The sequence below is a fragment of the Leopardus geoffroyi genome, chromosome E2 (genome assembly GCF_018350155.1).
Source record: "Leopardus geoffroyi isolate Oge1 chromosome E2, O.geoffroyi_Oge1_pat1.0, whole genome shotgun sequence".
NCBI lineage: Eukaryota > Metazoa > Chordata > Mammalia > Carnivora > Felidae > Leopardus > Leopardus geoffroyi.
The window spans coordinates 57,802,012-57,816,361 of NC_059335.1; the positions used below are offsets into that span (position 1 = coordinate 57,802,012).

At 57.9% G+C, this 14,350-nt stretch overlaps 1 protein-coding gene across 1 annotated transcript in view; it reads left to right on the top strand.

Annotated features, from left to right (window-relative positions):
* The first annotated feature begins 3,398 nt into the window (after positions 1 to 3,398).
* CRISPLD2 (cysteine rich secretory protein LCCL domain containing 2) overlaps positions 3,399 to 14,350 on the top strand; it is a 58,383-nt gene continuing 47,431 nt past the window's right edge. Inside the window, exon 1 of the mRNA XM_045439874.1 lies at positions 3,399 to 3,539. The gene's annotated coding sequence lies outside the window, so the exon portion shown is untranslated. The remainder of the gene's footprint in view (positions 3,540 to 14,350) is intronic.

Consider the following 14,350-nt stretch of genomic DNA (forward strand, 5'->3'; position numbering starts at 1 on the left):
GATTCACGACTGGGAGGTGTCTGGGCCCAGCCTGACCCGTCCGTGGAAATAGGGGGGTGTGGCCGTGCTGGTGTGATGGTCACGTCCACAGGAGGTGGAGGAGGCCTGGCCACAGAGGGAGGGCAGAAGGGCCCCCAAATCGGGGCTGTGAGAAATGCACACGAAGCATCGTCACCTTCCAGGACCGACTCTGGTTCTTTGAGGGTCTTGGCTGTCCTTGGGTTCCACACCAAGCTGCCACCCTTCCAGAAGCCCCTTCTCTGCCTCCGCTGACTTGCGCGCGTTTCCGTTACAACCTCACTCCGTCAGGACCTTGCCCCAGGTCTCCCCACTGGCGGGGCCTGCACGGCCCCCAAAGAGTTGCCTGCCAACAGCAACTTGTCCTCTGTTAGCAAGCCAAGCAAACCCATCCCCCTGAGGTCCCGGTGACACGATTGTCACCACCGTCGCTCATGACCCTCTGGTTCCTCTTTCAAAGCCATGCCCATCGCAAAATGGCACCCCCTCCACGTCTCCTCGTCTCAAATCGTCAGTGGCCTTTCATGCCAGTTGAGGCGCAGTGAGTTCGATTCTGCAGCTGCTCAACGGGTGTGGCAGGAAGAGACCAGAAGCTGGAAGTCCCCTGGGCTCTTGATGTCCAGCCCAAGAGCTTCTGATGAAACCAGCTGGTGCAGAAGATGTTGGTGTGAGTCCAGACCCACCAGCCCTGTGGCAACCACATGGAGATAGGAAGGAAAGACCAGGTCTTTGCTCCGAATGATGGAACCTTCGGGACCACCTGGTGCGACCCACTGTTGCGCACTTGTGTGTCTGGCCCTCTGAGCAGCCCACCTGGGCTCTGAGAGCAAGTGGGCAGAGGGAGGGACCTTCTGGGTTCGGGACAGGCTTGTATACGTGCTCCCTCTTCAGGCTACGCTCCATTATAAGCAGAAAGACGTTCCTCTGTCTCAAATGCTCCATGACTTGACTCCTGCCCGGCTAGCAAAAAGGATCCTTGGCTGGGAGTTCCAAGGAGAGAAGTGGCCAGTCCCTTCCCACGAGGGCTCGGGTACATCTTGGCCCTTTCCCATTCAGGGCCTCTCAGGAACCCACATTCCCCATGACACATCATCTGATTCAAATTCGCATATTACTTTGTGGAAATTAGATTCTAAGATTGCACAATGATGGAAAACTGTTCACCAAAATCACAATTCTCTGTCTCTTGTTTTACTTGGTTGGCTCTGATAGCAACGATATTAACTACTTCCTGCTACGGGCCAGATCCGGTACTAATTATTTTCCCTTAATTAATTTATACCTTGAAACGATTTAACGTTTTAAAGGCAGCCCACAGGGAGAAGGATGCCATCGTCGTCACCCTCATTTTACAGACGGGGACCTGAGCACAGGCCAGCAGCTTGAAAGTGGAGGCGTTGGGATTGGGACCCAGCCTGACCGGTTCCAGACGATGGCACCAACCAGCGAGTTACGGACTCAGTCTGTCCCCTGGGAGGCAGCTGTCGCCCAGAGACAGCAAAGACACACAGCTGTGCATGGTGAGGTCAGGATTGACACTCATCCATGGAGGTGGAAATATGGTGCCCATTCCACTGGACCACTTAGCTTAGCCCCCTAAGAAGAATGGATTCTCTTCTGTTGAGGGTCTGCTCGGGGCCAGGCCGTGTGTTGTCACGTGTCTCGTCTGCAAACGCTTCGATCTCCGGCTCTTGAGACGTGTGACCGACGTCCTGTCTCCTTGACCCTCGGCAAGCTCTGTGATTCGACTGAGAGTAGGGCGGAAGTGAGCTGAGGGGACGACAACGTGAGTCCAAACCCCAGTTGCTCCCCTCGGGAGCAGTATGGCCTCTGTGCCTTTCCTGACGACAGCGACACCAGCCTCGGAGAGTTGTTGGGGGTCGGGGGAGGCCCGGTGCCTGAGAAGCATCTCTTCTGCTTGGGGTTTGTCCTTTGTCAAGTGGGGCACCTGTTGTGGACCTGTCTGCGCACCACTGAATACCCCACGGTGTTTGGAACAGAACCTGGCACACAGTAGGTGCTTGCTTAGTCAGTATTAGGTGAACGTTGAGCTGGCATGATGCTGCAAAAGTGAGAAAAGTGAAGGAAACAAACGAAGGTAACAGGAGGCCTGTGCCGCTCTTTATTTGCTTTTGAGCTGCACCGAAACCCTGGCAAGCGTTGCGGATTTCTGAATCTGTGCCTCACGTGCCCTGCCAGTCATCGAAGGGCCTTCCCTCGTCCCTGCCCCGCTCGCTCTCCATCAGTGTACCCCCATATGCCCTGACCTTTCCGGGTGCCCCTGACGCGGGAGATCCCAGAGGGGCCTGTCCGCCCTGCTGGTGCTTCAGAGCACAGGGGCTGGTGCAGAGTGCTGGACTCCTGGCGGTCTTCGTGCAGGGACGGGCGCCATGAGGACAGGCTCTTCCTGCCCTGGTCCGCACATAGTCGGTCCACCCCCTCCTCTAGTCCCTTAGCCCCTCTAGCCTTGGTTTCTTCACCTGCTGGCCAGGGCCTTAGATTTTTGTGTTTCAAAGGCAGTTCTCCTGGCTCTAAATTGACCAGGTAGTTACCTGCACCGGTTAAGGATGCTAAATGCCTGCGGGCATAATGTAGCTAGACCAAGCCTACTGCTGGCCGGCAGCGGGACTCCGGGCACTCTCTTCTCCAGGCCTCAGCTGTCTGATCTGTGAAACGGGACCACTTCCACCACCCCACTGGATTCCTGTGAACGTGCTCTGGGATCGTGAAGGTCAAGTGCCCAGTCTGGACCATCGCTTAACTGCCCCCATCCGGGACCATCTCTTGAGGCTTCCTTGAGGCTTCCTTCCTTTCTTTATCTGCACGCTGGGAATGTGCTTGTGTACGTGTGTGTCTGTGGCCGTGTGTGTGCGTGTGTGTGTGTCTGTGCGTGTGATGAGTGGAGTTTTCTACCACCGTGTGGAGGATGGGAGTAAATTCAGCAAATGTGTATTCTGTGCCGCAGTTTACGGAGCCCACACCCTTCCCGGTTTTATTTGCTGCAAACCCGGGAGGTCACTTCCCTGTTCCCATTTTCCACTTGAACCACAGGGAGATGGGATTTGGTAAGTTTGCAAACTCCTGGTGGAAAGTGCTTGGCGCCTCGCCGGGCGCATAGTAAGCGCTCAGTGGAAACGGTACTTTCATGGTCGCAGTGAAGAAACTGCGCGCGTCCGCGTCCTGTCCTCCTCCAGCCAAGATCTCTGGTCGCCTGCTCCGGGCCCCCACCACCCCGCCCGCCCGGATCGGCGCCTGCGGCTCTCTCCGGGAGGGACGGCCGGGGCGGGGCCGGGGCGGGGCCTCGGCTCCACGGCCCTATCAGCGCTGCTGGCCTCCGGGGGGGCGTGGCGCGAGGAGCCTACAAGAGGTGGCGCGCGGGGCCTCTGCGTCCACTACATCCCTCCGCTGCCCCCGGTGCGCGGCCTCTGCGACCAGCCCGCCGCGTCCACCGTGCCCGCCGTGTCCGCGCTGCTGCCGCTGCACGACACGGGAGACGCCGGTGATTGGGGAGCCCTGCGGAGGTAAGTGTGACTTCGCTTCCTCTCCTCTCCAAGCTGCCATCCGTTCCCGCCATCTCCGAGGAGGTGAAGGGGCCCCGGGCAGACGCCGTCTCTTGGGGCTCACTCTGCTCAGGCACTGTGCTGGGCGCGCTGCCTGCGGCTCGGAACCCGGCTCGGCTGGCCGAGTGGCCTTTCACAGGTGGAGAAACTGAGGCTCAGCAAGGACAAGACGTTTGCCCCAGACCTCGCAGCCAGGAGGCGAGGGAGTCGGGACTCAAAGCCGGTCTGAGGGTCTGACCGCATATTCGTGCCCCGGGAGCCCCCCGGGTATTTAGTCTTGCCTCCCTTACGCAGTTGGCCAGCATCTGTTGCGTTCCTGTGTACAGTGTGGGCGTCAGTAAACGGAAAGCTGATGGCGTGGATGCTGCAGGGGTTTGAATGTGTCGACCCACACGTGGATGGCCACGGTCATCCACCCGCCTGTGCGTTCTGCCCCGGTTTACAGGGCCACGCCCCTTTATGGTTTTATTTGCAACAAACCTGCCAGGTAGCCTTTCTCTTCCCATATTTCAGATGAGAATACACCGAGGGTCAGAGGGGAAGTGGGTTTGTCCAGCTCGAGCCAGGGATGGATGGAGCCCAGCTCTCCCTGCCTCCAAAGCTCCAGATGGAGGTGTCCAGGCGCGGGGTGCGTCAGAGTGCCTGCGGGTTTGGGAACACATGCGGGGGGTCTCTTGGCCAGAGTGGGCATCTGCATACACTCCTGCTGGGGGAAGAGGCTCCTGACCTGAGCGCTGAGGGCTCGGCTCCGCGGTCCTGGGGAGACCCCCAGAGGGACAGTCAGAGCCTCCCTTGCCCAGGGCTCGGCTGGTGGACAAGCCAGAAAAGGCTTAGCTGGTGCCCGCCCATTGAAGTCTAACTTGAGTTGGACGTCTTTTAGGCAAAAGGTGAGTTACTGCTCCGGGCGAGAGAAGTGCCTGGGAGCCTGTGCAAATGCCCAGCTTCTCCTGCAAAGTGGGTTGGTGAACTTCCACCTTGAGCACTTGGGTGCCGTGTTCTGGCAGAATGACGTGACCCTGCCTTACCCCAGTGGGGTCTTCTAGGGTCACAATTGGCCGGCCAGGTTGAGAGCCGAGGGTCCAGCAGCACTCGGTGAGGGGCACGCCTTCTTCTCCAGATAGACCGAGAGGCCTTCTAAGACTCTTGGTATTTTGTGCACCTGATTTTCTGTTTCTGCCTCTGATCTGGCTGCTTCCACATGGGTGTGGCAGGTGTCAGGCCATGCCACCTCCCTGCATTTTCACCCCTGGCACACACCTGGGCAGGAGGCCTCTTGGTCCCCATTTCACAGATGAGTAAACCAAGGCTCGGGGAGGTAAAGGTTGTGCATCAGGACCCTTGGCTGGCTGGCTGGCTGGTTGGTTGCAGACGCTGTGCTCTTAACTGCTGGGTCCTGCCTCCTTGAAGACAGTTCTCTGCCCAGCCACTAACTCTCCCTCTGGACCTGACCCGAGATGTCGTATTGTCCGAGAGGGTTCCAGGTGAAAACTGTCGGCAGCGTTAAGCCCAAGCCCCAAGTTCCCAGTGACATGCGCCCTGGGAGGAGAAAGAAGGATTTTGATTTTTTGTTTTTTTTTAACGGAGTCCCTTAAGATGTGGAAGTGGAACAGCAATGATGACATTTATAAGAATACCAGAAGCTGGTACTGAAACTTAGAATGAGCCAGATGTGCCCAGGGTTTTACATGGATGATCTCACTGCCTTCTTTATGAGGTGGGCACTGTCTTCCTTTTTACAAGAAGGAGACTGAGTCTCGGATGATTAAGGCATGTATACAACGTGACGCAGCCAGGGCAGGGGACAGCTGGCCCCCCTCCAGATCCTGGAGGAAGGTGTTCGTCCAGTGGCTAGCCTGCTTGCTGCGGCTGGTCAGGGCCTCTCGTGCCCTGTGGGGTCGGGATCCCTGCCCGGGTTAAGGGTGGGCCTGGAGAGGGGCTGTCCTGACCCAGGGCTCGGGCTCCACTCTGCTGACAGGTACCGGTGTCGACGTGCGGAGAACCCTGCTCTGGGACCCAGATCCGTGCTGGCTCCCAGAGCCCCCTCTCTGGACTTGGTAGCAGAGGGCCTGGAGCCTTGGCTCAAGTCCCACACTCCGTCCCTCCCTCCAAGACCCCTCGTTGGGTCTCTGGCCTTTTGTAGGCTGCGTTTGAAAACCATCTCCCGGAGGCAGGACCCTCACATGCTGACCTCTTCGGCCTGTGGGAGCTGGAACATTTCTTGTCTCTGCCACCAGTGTAATTTACTACGTATGGGAGGTGCCTGTGTGTCTGCTTGCTCCAGACCTAGGAAGCTTTTTATTTTTTATTTTTTGTTAAACTCAGTGGTTTTTGATCAGTCCCAGATGTGCAAGCCCAGCATCACTCAACGGGGCTGATGGCTTGTCAAGCAAGGAAAATACAACACAGGCACCATTTCATTTTATCTTCCGTTAACGGAGTTGAGTAGATGGTCAGACCTTCACGGGATGGGGATTCCAAGCCTCTCATAAAGTCCTAAATGAAGCACGCTCTGTTCTGGAACAGGCAGGGTAGGACAGATCTGGGTGGTGGTTGGTAGGACTAGCCGTAACCTTTTTGTTTTTCTTTCTTCCTTTTTTTGAGAGGCAGAGAGACAGAGCACAAGCAGGGGAGGGGCAGAGAGAGAGAGGGAGACACAGAATCCAAAGCAGGCTCGCGGCTCTGAGCTGTCAGCAAAAAGCCCGACACGGGGCTCGAACCCATGAGCTATGAGATCATGACCTGAGCTGAAGTCGGACACTTAACCAACCGAGCCACCTAAGCACCCCTAAAATTTTTTAAAAACATTTATTTATTTTTGAGAGAGAGACAGAGCGTGAGTGGGGGAGGGGCAGAGAGAGAGAGGGAGACACGGAATCGGAAGCAGGTTCCAGGCTCCGAGCTGTCAGCACAGAGCCCGACGCGGGGCTTGAACTCGGGAATGGCGAGATCATGACCTGAGCTGAAGTCGGGCGCTTAACCGACTGAGCCACCCAGGCGCCCCATAAAAGCTCGTCCATCTTACAGTGTGTGTCAGGCTCTATTCCTTTCAGTGGCTGAGTAATATTCCACTGCGTGGATGGACCACGTTTCATTTGCCCATTCTCCCTTCTTGGCTTCCTTCTTGAGGAAGCATCGACATAGGTCGTCTCGTTCCAGAATAGATCAGTGCCCTCCGCGGTGGACACGGGGGAATCTGGCGTCTGGGTGTTTGGGGGGACGTGTTGGCATTCCACCCGGGGTCACAGCAGCAGCTGGCAGAGAATCCTGTCTGAGACTTTGTGCCCCAGCCTGTGCAACTGTGGGTGTTTGTGGACAGACACCCCTTGTCAAGGCTGCAAGGACAGACGGTTTCTTGTGGTGCAGCCCCAAGGAGATTTCTCTTCTCTGATTGTCTCGGGTGCTGTGTCAGCTTAAACAAAACCACGGGATCCGGAGGAAAAAGAAATTCCTAATGCGCATCATGCAACCTCTGGACCATCACTTAAAAAATATTATAAATGATGAAATCCCACATTTTCAATCCAGATTTCTGGACCGCGTCCTGTTGTGAGTGCAGAAAGGCAGTATCCCAGAAGGAAAAAAGAACAGAACTTTCCAGTTCTTTTTTTTTTTTTTTTTTTTAATGTGTATTTATTTTTGAGAGAGACAGAGACAGAATGCAAGTGGGTTGGGGCAGAGAGAGAGGGAGACACAGAATCGGAAGCAGGCTCCAGGCTCTGAGCTGTCAGCACAGAGCCCGATGCGGGGCTGGAACTCACGAGCTGTGAGATCGTGACCTGAGCCCAAGTCGGACGCTCTACCGACTGAGCCCCCCAGGCGCCCTAGACCTTTCCATTCTGTTTGTAGTCAGGTGGTCCTGGAAGCATTGAGCCCGCTCTCAAGTTCTCCTGAACTGGAAAGACCCTTCTCTGATCTCTCTGGGATTGGGACCTTGCTGGCATCTGCTGGGACTGGCTTGATCAGAGCCTGAGAGATCCTTCTGGAACAGACACAGGGAAAAGTGACAGCGCCCCCGGCAGAGGGACCGTGTGTCTGTGCAAAGGCCTGGGGATGGGGATAGGGCCAGGCACCTAGGGAAAATGGTGAGAAGTCTGGTGTGGCTTGAGAATCTAAGCATCAGGCCGGGTGGCCCGGTGTCTCCCTGCCAGGCGGCCTGAGCTGGGCTGAGTTTGGACTTCCTGCTACAGGCTGCAGGGCGTGCAGTTCGGAGCAGATCACTGTGAAATGGACAGTGTTCCCCAAAGTGGGGGGTGCCGTCCCTACTGGTCCTCGAGGTGACTCAGCCTGTGCACAGACCCAGCAGCCAAGGCCCCCCCATCCAGGAGCTGTCCTTTGCAGTCAGGGCGAATGTGGGTGATGCTGTCTGCCCCTAACGTCTGCCCAGCACCCTGCTCCCCTTTATGGCAAAGACAGAGCACCCCGGGCATCAACGCTTGGGGCTGGCGTTCATGCCCAGCTGGGAGGACCTTATTTTGTTCTGATTTCCACACGTTACGTTTTACTCCTCCCCTCCAGTCAAGGCAGAATTGATCGTGTTCTTTGTAGATGGTGGCGACCGAAAATTCCCTTTTACAGGTAAATTTCTGCAAACCCTCCATGCCGGCCATCTCGAGGAAAAATACAAAATCCGGCCCAGCGCGGGTAGCCGGTGGGAAGGTGGGCAGAGCTGGGGAACGGGGTTTGCCAAGGATTGGAGTTTGGGGAATGCTGAATTAGTTTAAGGTGGGGCAGGGGATTTGAGACCGTTACAGTCTGGGGCAGCGGCTGTCAAAGTGGGGTCCCCCTCCAAGGCGGGGGAGCAGCCGTCCCTCGGAACTTGTTAGAAATGCAGATTCTCAGGCCCCACCCCCGGGCTTCCTGCGTCAGCGGCTGGGGGGCGTGGGGCCAGCAATCCGTGTCCTAACGGTGCTCTCTGGTGCAGGCCTGAACGCGGGACCTCCCGCCCTAGAAAGCGGGTGAAGCCTGGCTCTGGGGCGCCAGCACAGAGGCCGGGTGGGGATGGCCGGCTAGTGGGGGTGGGTGGTGTGGAGCCGTGTGGAAGGTTCTGTTTCGGGGCCCGGTGCGACCGGCGGGAGCTCACACGGCCAGACGGGAGGAAGAGCCCTTGGGGGCCAGTGCGGCCACCTCCCTGCAGGGTCCAGAGGCCCCCTTGGCAAGTTCTCGGCAGACTCCTAGCTTTTCTTCCGGAAGAATGCTCGGCTTGGTGGCACTCATCGCTCTGGGGCCGGAGCGAGTGTCCTGGGGATTCTGGCACCTTCCTTCAGGGCACATGTGGGGCCCCGTGTGCCCTGGAGCTTTCGAAGCACGGCTGTGTGTGAGCCCCACACGCCCCCTCTGAAACAATGAGCCGTTCCCTGGACGGCACCGAAAACGTGTCTGCATGTGTGTGTATCAGCCGCTGCCCTTCCCGCCCCCAGACCGGCTCCGACACAGCCCGTCTGTTCTCCTGGGGGGAAGCGCCTGGCCACTGAAAACCCTGTTTATTCCCGGGAACCTTCAAGGCTCGGGCGTCACTGGCACCGAAGGTATTTTCAGCTTTGGCGTCGCTGGACAAAGTGCCCTCTCAGACTTGGGATGAACTGCGCCCTGTCTGCGAGAGTCTGTGTCTGGTCCAAGTGGGAGGCCCCAGCCGGCCGCCGGGTTTCATCCGGGCTCCACTCTGAAGGGCTGTCAGAGGCCAGGCCCTGGAGCAGCCCCTGCCCTGCGACTTCCCCCCAACCCCCAATCCCGCCCAGCCCTGGGGGCAGCTGCCTCTCAGGCTTCCCTTGATCCATTCTTCAAACAGAAGCCAGAGCGATTTCAAACTTAAAAAAAAAAAGTTTCCTTAAAGTTTCACAAGGCAGAGAGGAATGCACACCCCTTCGTGGGCTGTGCTGGGGGGGGGGGGACTTTTCCCAGAGTGCCTGGGCTCACCGCCCGCCCCAGGGCAGAGCCTGACCAGCCCCAGGCCCCTCCCACGGCCCCGCCCCCAGGGGCCACCGTTTCCGGACTTCTGATGCCTTAGGTTGGTCTTGCCCGGTTTTGAACTTGACGTAAACAGCACCGCTCCGCGACCCCCGTTTCCCCCCAGCTCCGCGGGCTTTGTGCCTGTCCTCGGTCATGCCGAGACGGTGACCGTCCCTGAGGCTTTGTCCCTGTGGTCCCTGCTGTGTGGCGTTCCCTTGCCTTGAGAGTTCAGCGGGACCTTGCCGTCCCCTGCAGCCAGAGTGGCCCCGTCCCCTCCTGTGCCGAACGTTACCATCCCCATTCTCCACGCCGTGTCCTCACGCCTTTCTTATCTGTCTGTCGTGATGTCTCCTCCGGTTCTCGAGGGCAGACTGCCTTGCGCGCCTCGACTATCCCAAGGACTCTGTGGCCACCTGAGGGCCTGCCCTGGGACTTTCATCTACAGGGCAACCCAACAGCAGTGAATCGTGTACGTCGGGCAGGAGGCTGGGCAGGTGCCCCGTAGCCTGCAGCAGAAATGATCTGAGATGCCTGAATTCACCCGGGAGGAGAAAGGAAAGACACGGTCGGTAGATAGCCCTGGAGCCACTATTTTTCTCCTCTTCTTACCCTCTGTCCTCTCTCCCTGGGAGAAATTCAGGGCCTCATTGTCCCCCTGAGGAATCGAGGCTCAGAGGTTGAGGGACCTTTTGGGCGGCACGGGGCTCTACAGGGTGGAGTCACCGTTCGAACCCGGGTCTCACCCCATGTCCACGCTTTTCCACACTGCCCTCGGGCGGTCCTTGCCTGCTTGTCCTTGGGGGCCGGAGGTTCCCTGCCGTTTATCTGAGGCTTTGCTAAATATTCGCGTGTGTACAAGAAGGCAGACGAGGGGCCCCAGGAGTCAAGGACAGGGGATTTGGAGAATATAGCATTTTATTGTCTACTTGCTTTAAAATGGCTCTTGGTTGACGTTGAACACAACTGATTTTTAGTTTCTTTTTTTGCAAAATGAGTTCTCTCTTTGCCCAGGATTTTGTGTGTTCTCGGCATAGTGTTAAAAAGATTGAATGGGGCTTCTTGTAGGATCCTGTTGGCCCCTGGGTTGTGGACAGCCCGGGGCTGGGGGCAGGGCGGCTGCAGGGGAGGGCACGGGCCTGCTCCCGCTGTGTCCAGCCCTGATCCTGTGGAGAAGAGTTTAAGAAAAACCGCCTGGATCCTGCAGAGGATGAGACCCCCCTCTCACCCCCTGCTTTCCCCCCTCCACGGCCCGGGGTATCTGGTGCTCACCCAGACGCTCTTCCCTGGAGGTTCTGGCCCGTTCTGGGATTTGCCCCAGACACACCGGGGCGTCCCTCCTCCCCACTCCCAGCCACCACTCCATTCCTAGGATTTTGGGTGGTTTGTGGGTATGACTGGGATCTGCCCTTGGCCTTAGTCACATTTTGAGTTCTTTGTGCTTCTGATAAAGAGCAGAGCTTGGGGCTGTCCCGTTGGGCCGGTATGTCACTGAGTGAGTGCGGCTGGCACGGGCCGGAGCCTAGAGGTGCCCTGCCGGGCGGGCGAGCCGCCCCGACGGCCAGGGTGGGCCAGAGACCAGGGCGCGACGGACGTTCCGTGTTGACTGCGGAGCAAGTCGCTCCTCGCACATTAGACGGGGCTGACGACCGCGGTGATCCCATCGGCCTGCGGAGTACGGGGAGTGGGGGACCCGCCACCCTGCGGCGCCCCGTGCGCACCCCCCAGCTGTTGGCTGTGGTACTTGGGATAACTGTTTGTGGGACACTTAACCCCCGCCGGGGCGTGAGGGGGAACGAGGCTCAGTGCCAGCCGGCATCGTGCTGGAACCGGCTCGTGACGTTTTGTTAAATTTCCAGAAAGGTCGTGAGCCAGTTAAACACAGCCATCGTCAAACATCAAATTACATAAACTTACAGTTAAATGAGTCCTATTGAAAACGAGGCTAATAAAAACTCAGAACTTCCCTGTTATCTCTGCCCGTGAGGTTCTTAGTATCTGTCCCGTCTCTTTGATGGAAAGACCACGTGCTGCTGTGCTAGCTTGAGACTTTCCAGAAATCCCATGTCCAGTGACCTCACACGGGCTGCTTGAAATTGGCCACAGTGGGAATGTTTATACCAAGGGAACTGGCAAACAGTACTTATCAGGGTGAATTCTAAGAAAACGTTTTTTGATGTTTATTTTTGAGAAGGGGGGGAGGGACAGAGCATTAATGGGGGAGGGGCAGAGAGGAAGGGAGACACAGAATCCGAAGCGGGATCCAGGCTCCGAGCCGTCAGCACAGAGCCCGACGCGGGGCTTGAACCCACAAACCGCGAGATCGTGACCTGAGCCGAAGCCGGACGCTCCACCGACGGAGCCCCCAGGTGCCCTGAAGTTTTTTTTTTTTTTTTTTTTTTTTTAAGTGTCGGTTGTTAGACGTTTATCCACACACGCTGGTTCCAGCCCTCAAGAAACCCACGGTCCAGCTGGAGAGGCAAATGGTACGAGCAGGCACAACGTGACCACACGGGGTGATGAGGTCTAGGGCTTCTTAACTAACTCAGCGAAGGTTGGGCCCTGGAAGGGGGTGGAGCTTTGTGGCAGTCCGGGCAACGTGACTGGGTCATTGTCAATCGGAATGACCATGTACCTACGTACAGGCAGTTCCCGGCCAGATAGTCAACATTAATGCCCAGACCGGGTTCGTTTTAATTTTTAAAAGTTTGAAGTAGGCTCCACACCCACCCCGGGGCCCGAACTCAGGACCCCAGGATCAAGGGTCGCGTGCTCTACCGACTGAGCCAGCTAGGCTCCAGACCTGGCTCGTGATGGCTTGGAACCTGCTTACCCAGAAAGCCGGGAGAACGTGGCCACGGCTCAAGGCACGTACTGAGTAAAGTGTGTTTCAAACTCGGGGGAGAGTTTTTGACCGCCACAAGCATCACACACGTAATGCAATTTTCCAAAATCAGGTTTCGCGCATCAAGGCAGAGGCGGGGCTTTGAAATAGTGCAGTGAAGTCACGAAGAGAGAACAGTACTCCATTCCCCATTATTAATCCCATCCTTCTAGAAACTTCCCCAAGCGATGCTCTGTGGCACATTGAGCATCATCGTCGTCATGAGAATAGGGAACGCGTACGAGGCACTCGTGTTCATCGTCTCGTTCGTTGCTCAGCCCACGGCTCATCCCATGGCCCCAACCAGGCCAGGGGGGTGAAGCCCTGCTCATCAGCGAGCACTCAGGTGAGAGGCCGCCGCCTTCTGGAAGCCTCCTGGCGCGTCAGCACGTCCGCAGACCTGTCCGGCTTGCTCACCGCTGACTCGCCAATGTCAGACAAGCCCCGTCGTTCCCCTCTGCCCTGTGGACGTGGCCTCTGGGGCCCCGAGAAGCGACATGCCCGGGCTGCGGGGGACGACCGAGAAGCCAGCGCCACACGGAGGCCTTATACGGCTCTTCTGATCTCATCGGGAGGAGGAGACCCACACACTCACTCCACAAATATTTATGGAGCACCGACCTGTCTGATGTCGGCGGTTCAGCGGCAAATGAGCCCGACGGGTCCCGGGGTGTGTGATTCAGCAGTGACCCCGGAGCTGAGTCTTTACCGAAAGAGCAGACGTGAATGTGCCTGGCCTGGGCCGGGCGGGGCGGGGGGCAGGTCGGGGCCTGGGGATGAGCTGTGGGAACAGCATGTGCAGGAGGGAAGAGCTTGGCGCCTCTCGCGGCTGACTGCTGACAAGCCCAGCGCGGAGATTCATCTTCCTGGCAGGCTTTCCCAAACACGGCGGAGGCAGCCCCCGAGGGTGACGCACGGAATCCGGAGCAAGCCCTCTTTCTCTCACTGGCTCCCGAGAGGCGGGTTTGGGGGGGTGGCCTTGCCCGGGAGGTGACCGTCAGGGCACCCCGTTGCTGGATCGGGAACACAAGGGTCTGCTGATCCCCTACAGGTGCACAGAGCCCTGGCGGGGTGGCGTGTGGGTTTCAGGGCCCCTAGCGCGGCCGCAGCCGTGTGTTGGGCCTGGGTGGCTCAGTCCGTTAAGCGTCTGACTTCAGCTCCGGTCATGATCTCGCGGTTCGCGAGTTCGAGCCCCAAGTGGGGCTCTGGGCTGACGGCTCTGAGCCTGGAGCCCGCTTCGGATTCTGTGTCTCCCCCTCTCTCTCTGCTCCTCCCCCGCTCGCCCTCTGTCTCTCTCAAAAATAAATAAAAACATGAAGGGAAAAAAAAAGGAAGTTCCCCCAAGCTTTCAGAAAGCTGGTTGTCACGGCTTGGCTCCCTCCCTAACTGGCTGCCTCACACACACCCGGCAGGGTCTCCCGGACTCGGTTTTACTTTCTGTAAAGGGGGGTGGGAAACAGCCACCTCCCTGATGGACTCCAGATGCATTTAAGAGCTCCGGGCAGTCTTGTGGGAATTTGATCCCTGCGACTTCCCTCTGCCAGGCTGGGGTCTTGCCGTCCGTCTCCCTCCCCGCCTCCCCGCTGGCCTGACATCTGGTATGTTCTCGTGAGACCTCGGTGCCACTCTTAACTCGTACCCTCACGGGCTTGGTTCTGCGACTGCGGCAAGGGAGAGCCGTAGCTTGCGGAGGGTGCTTCTGCTGGGCTGGGCAGCCGTCCCCAACGCGTGGCTCAAGCCGTGGGGACAGGCCAGGGATGACAGAACGGAGCAGAACTTTTCTAGAAACAAGGTTTGCCCTTAGCAACCCCAGGAGAATCAGGGGTCCGGATCAGAGAGCATCTGTCCGTGCCAGGGGGTCGGAGGTCAGCTTGGCACGGGGCCATCGAGGGCACATTGGCAGATGGAGGTTGGCTGGCCACCAGAGCTGGTGATGGAGGTGCAT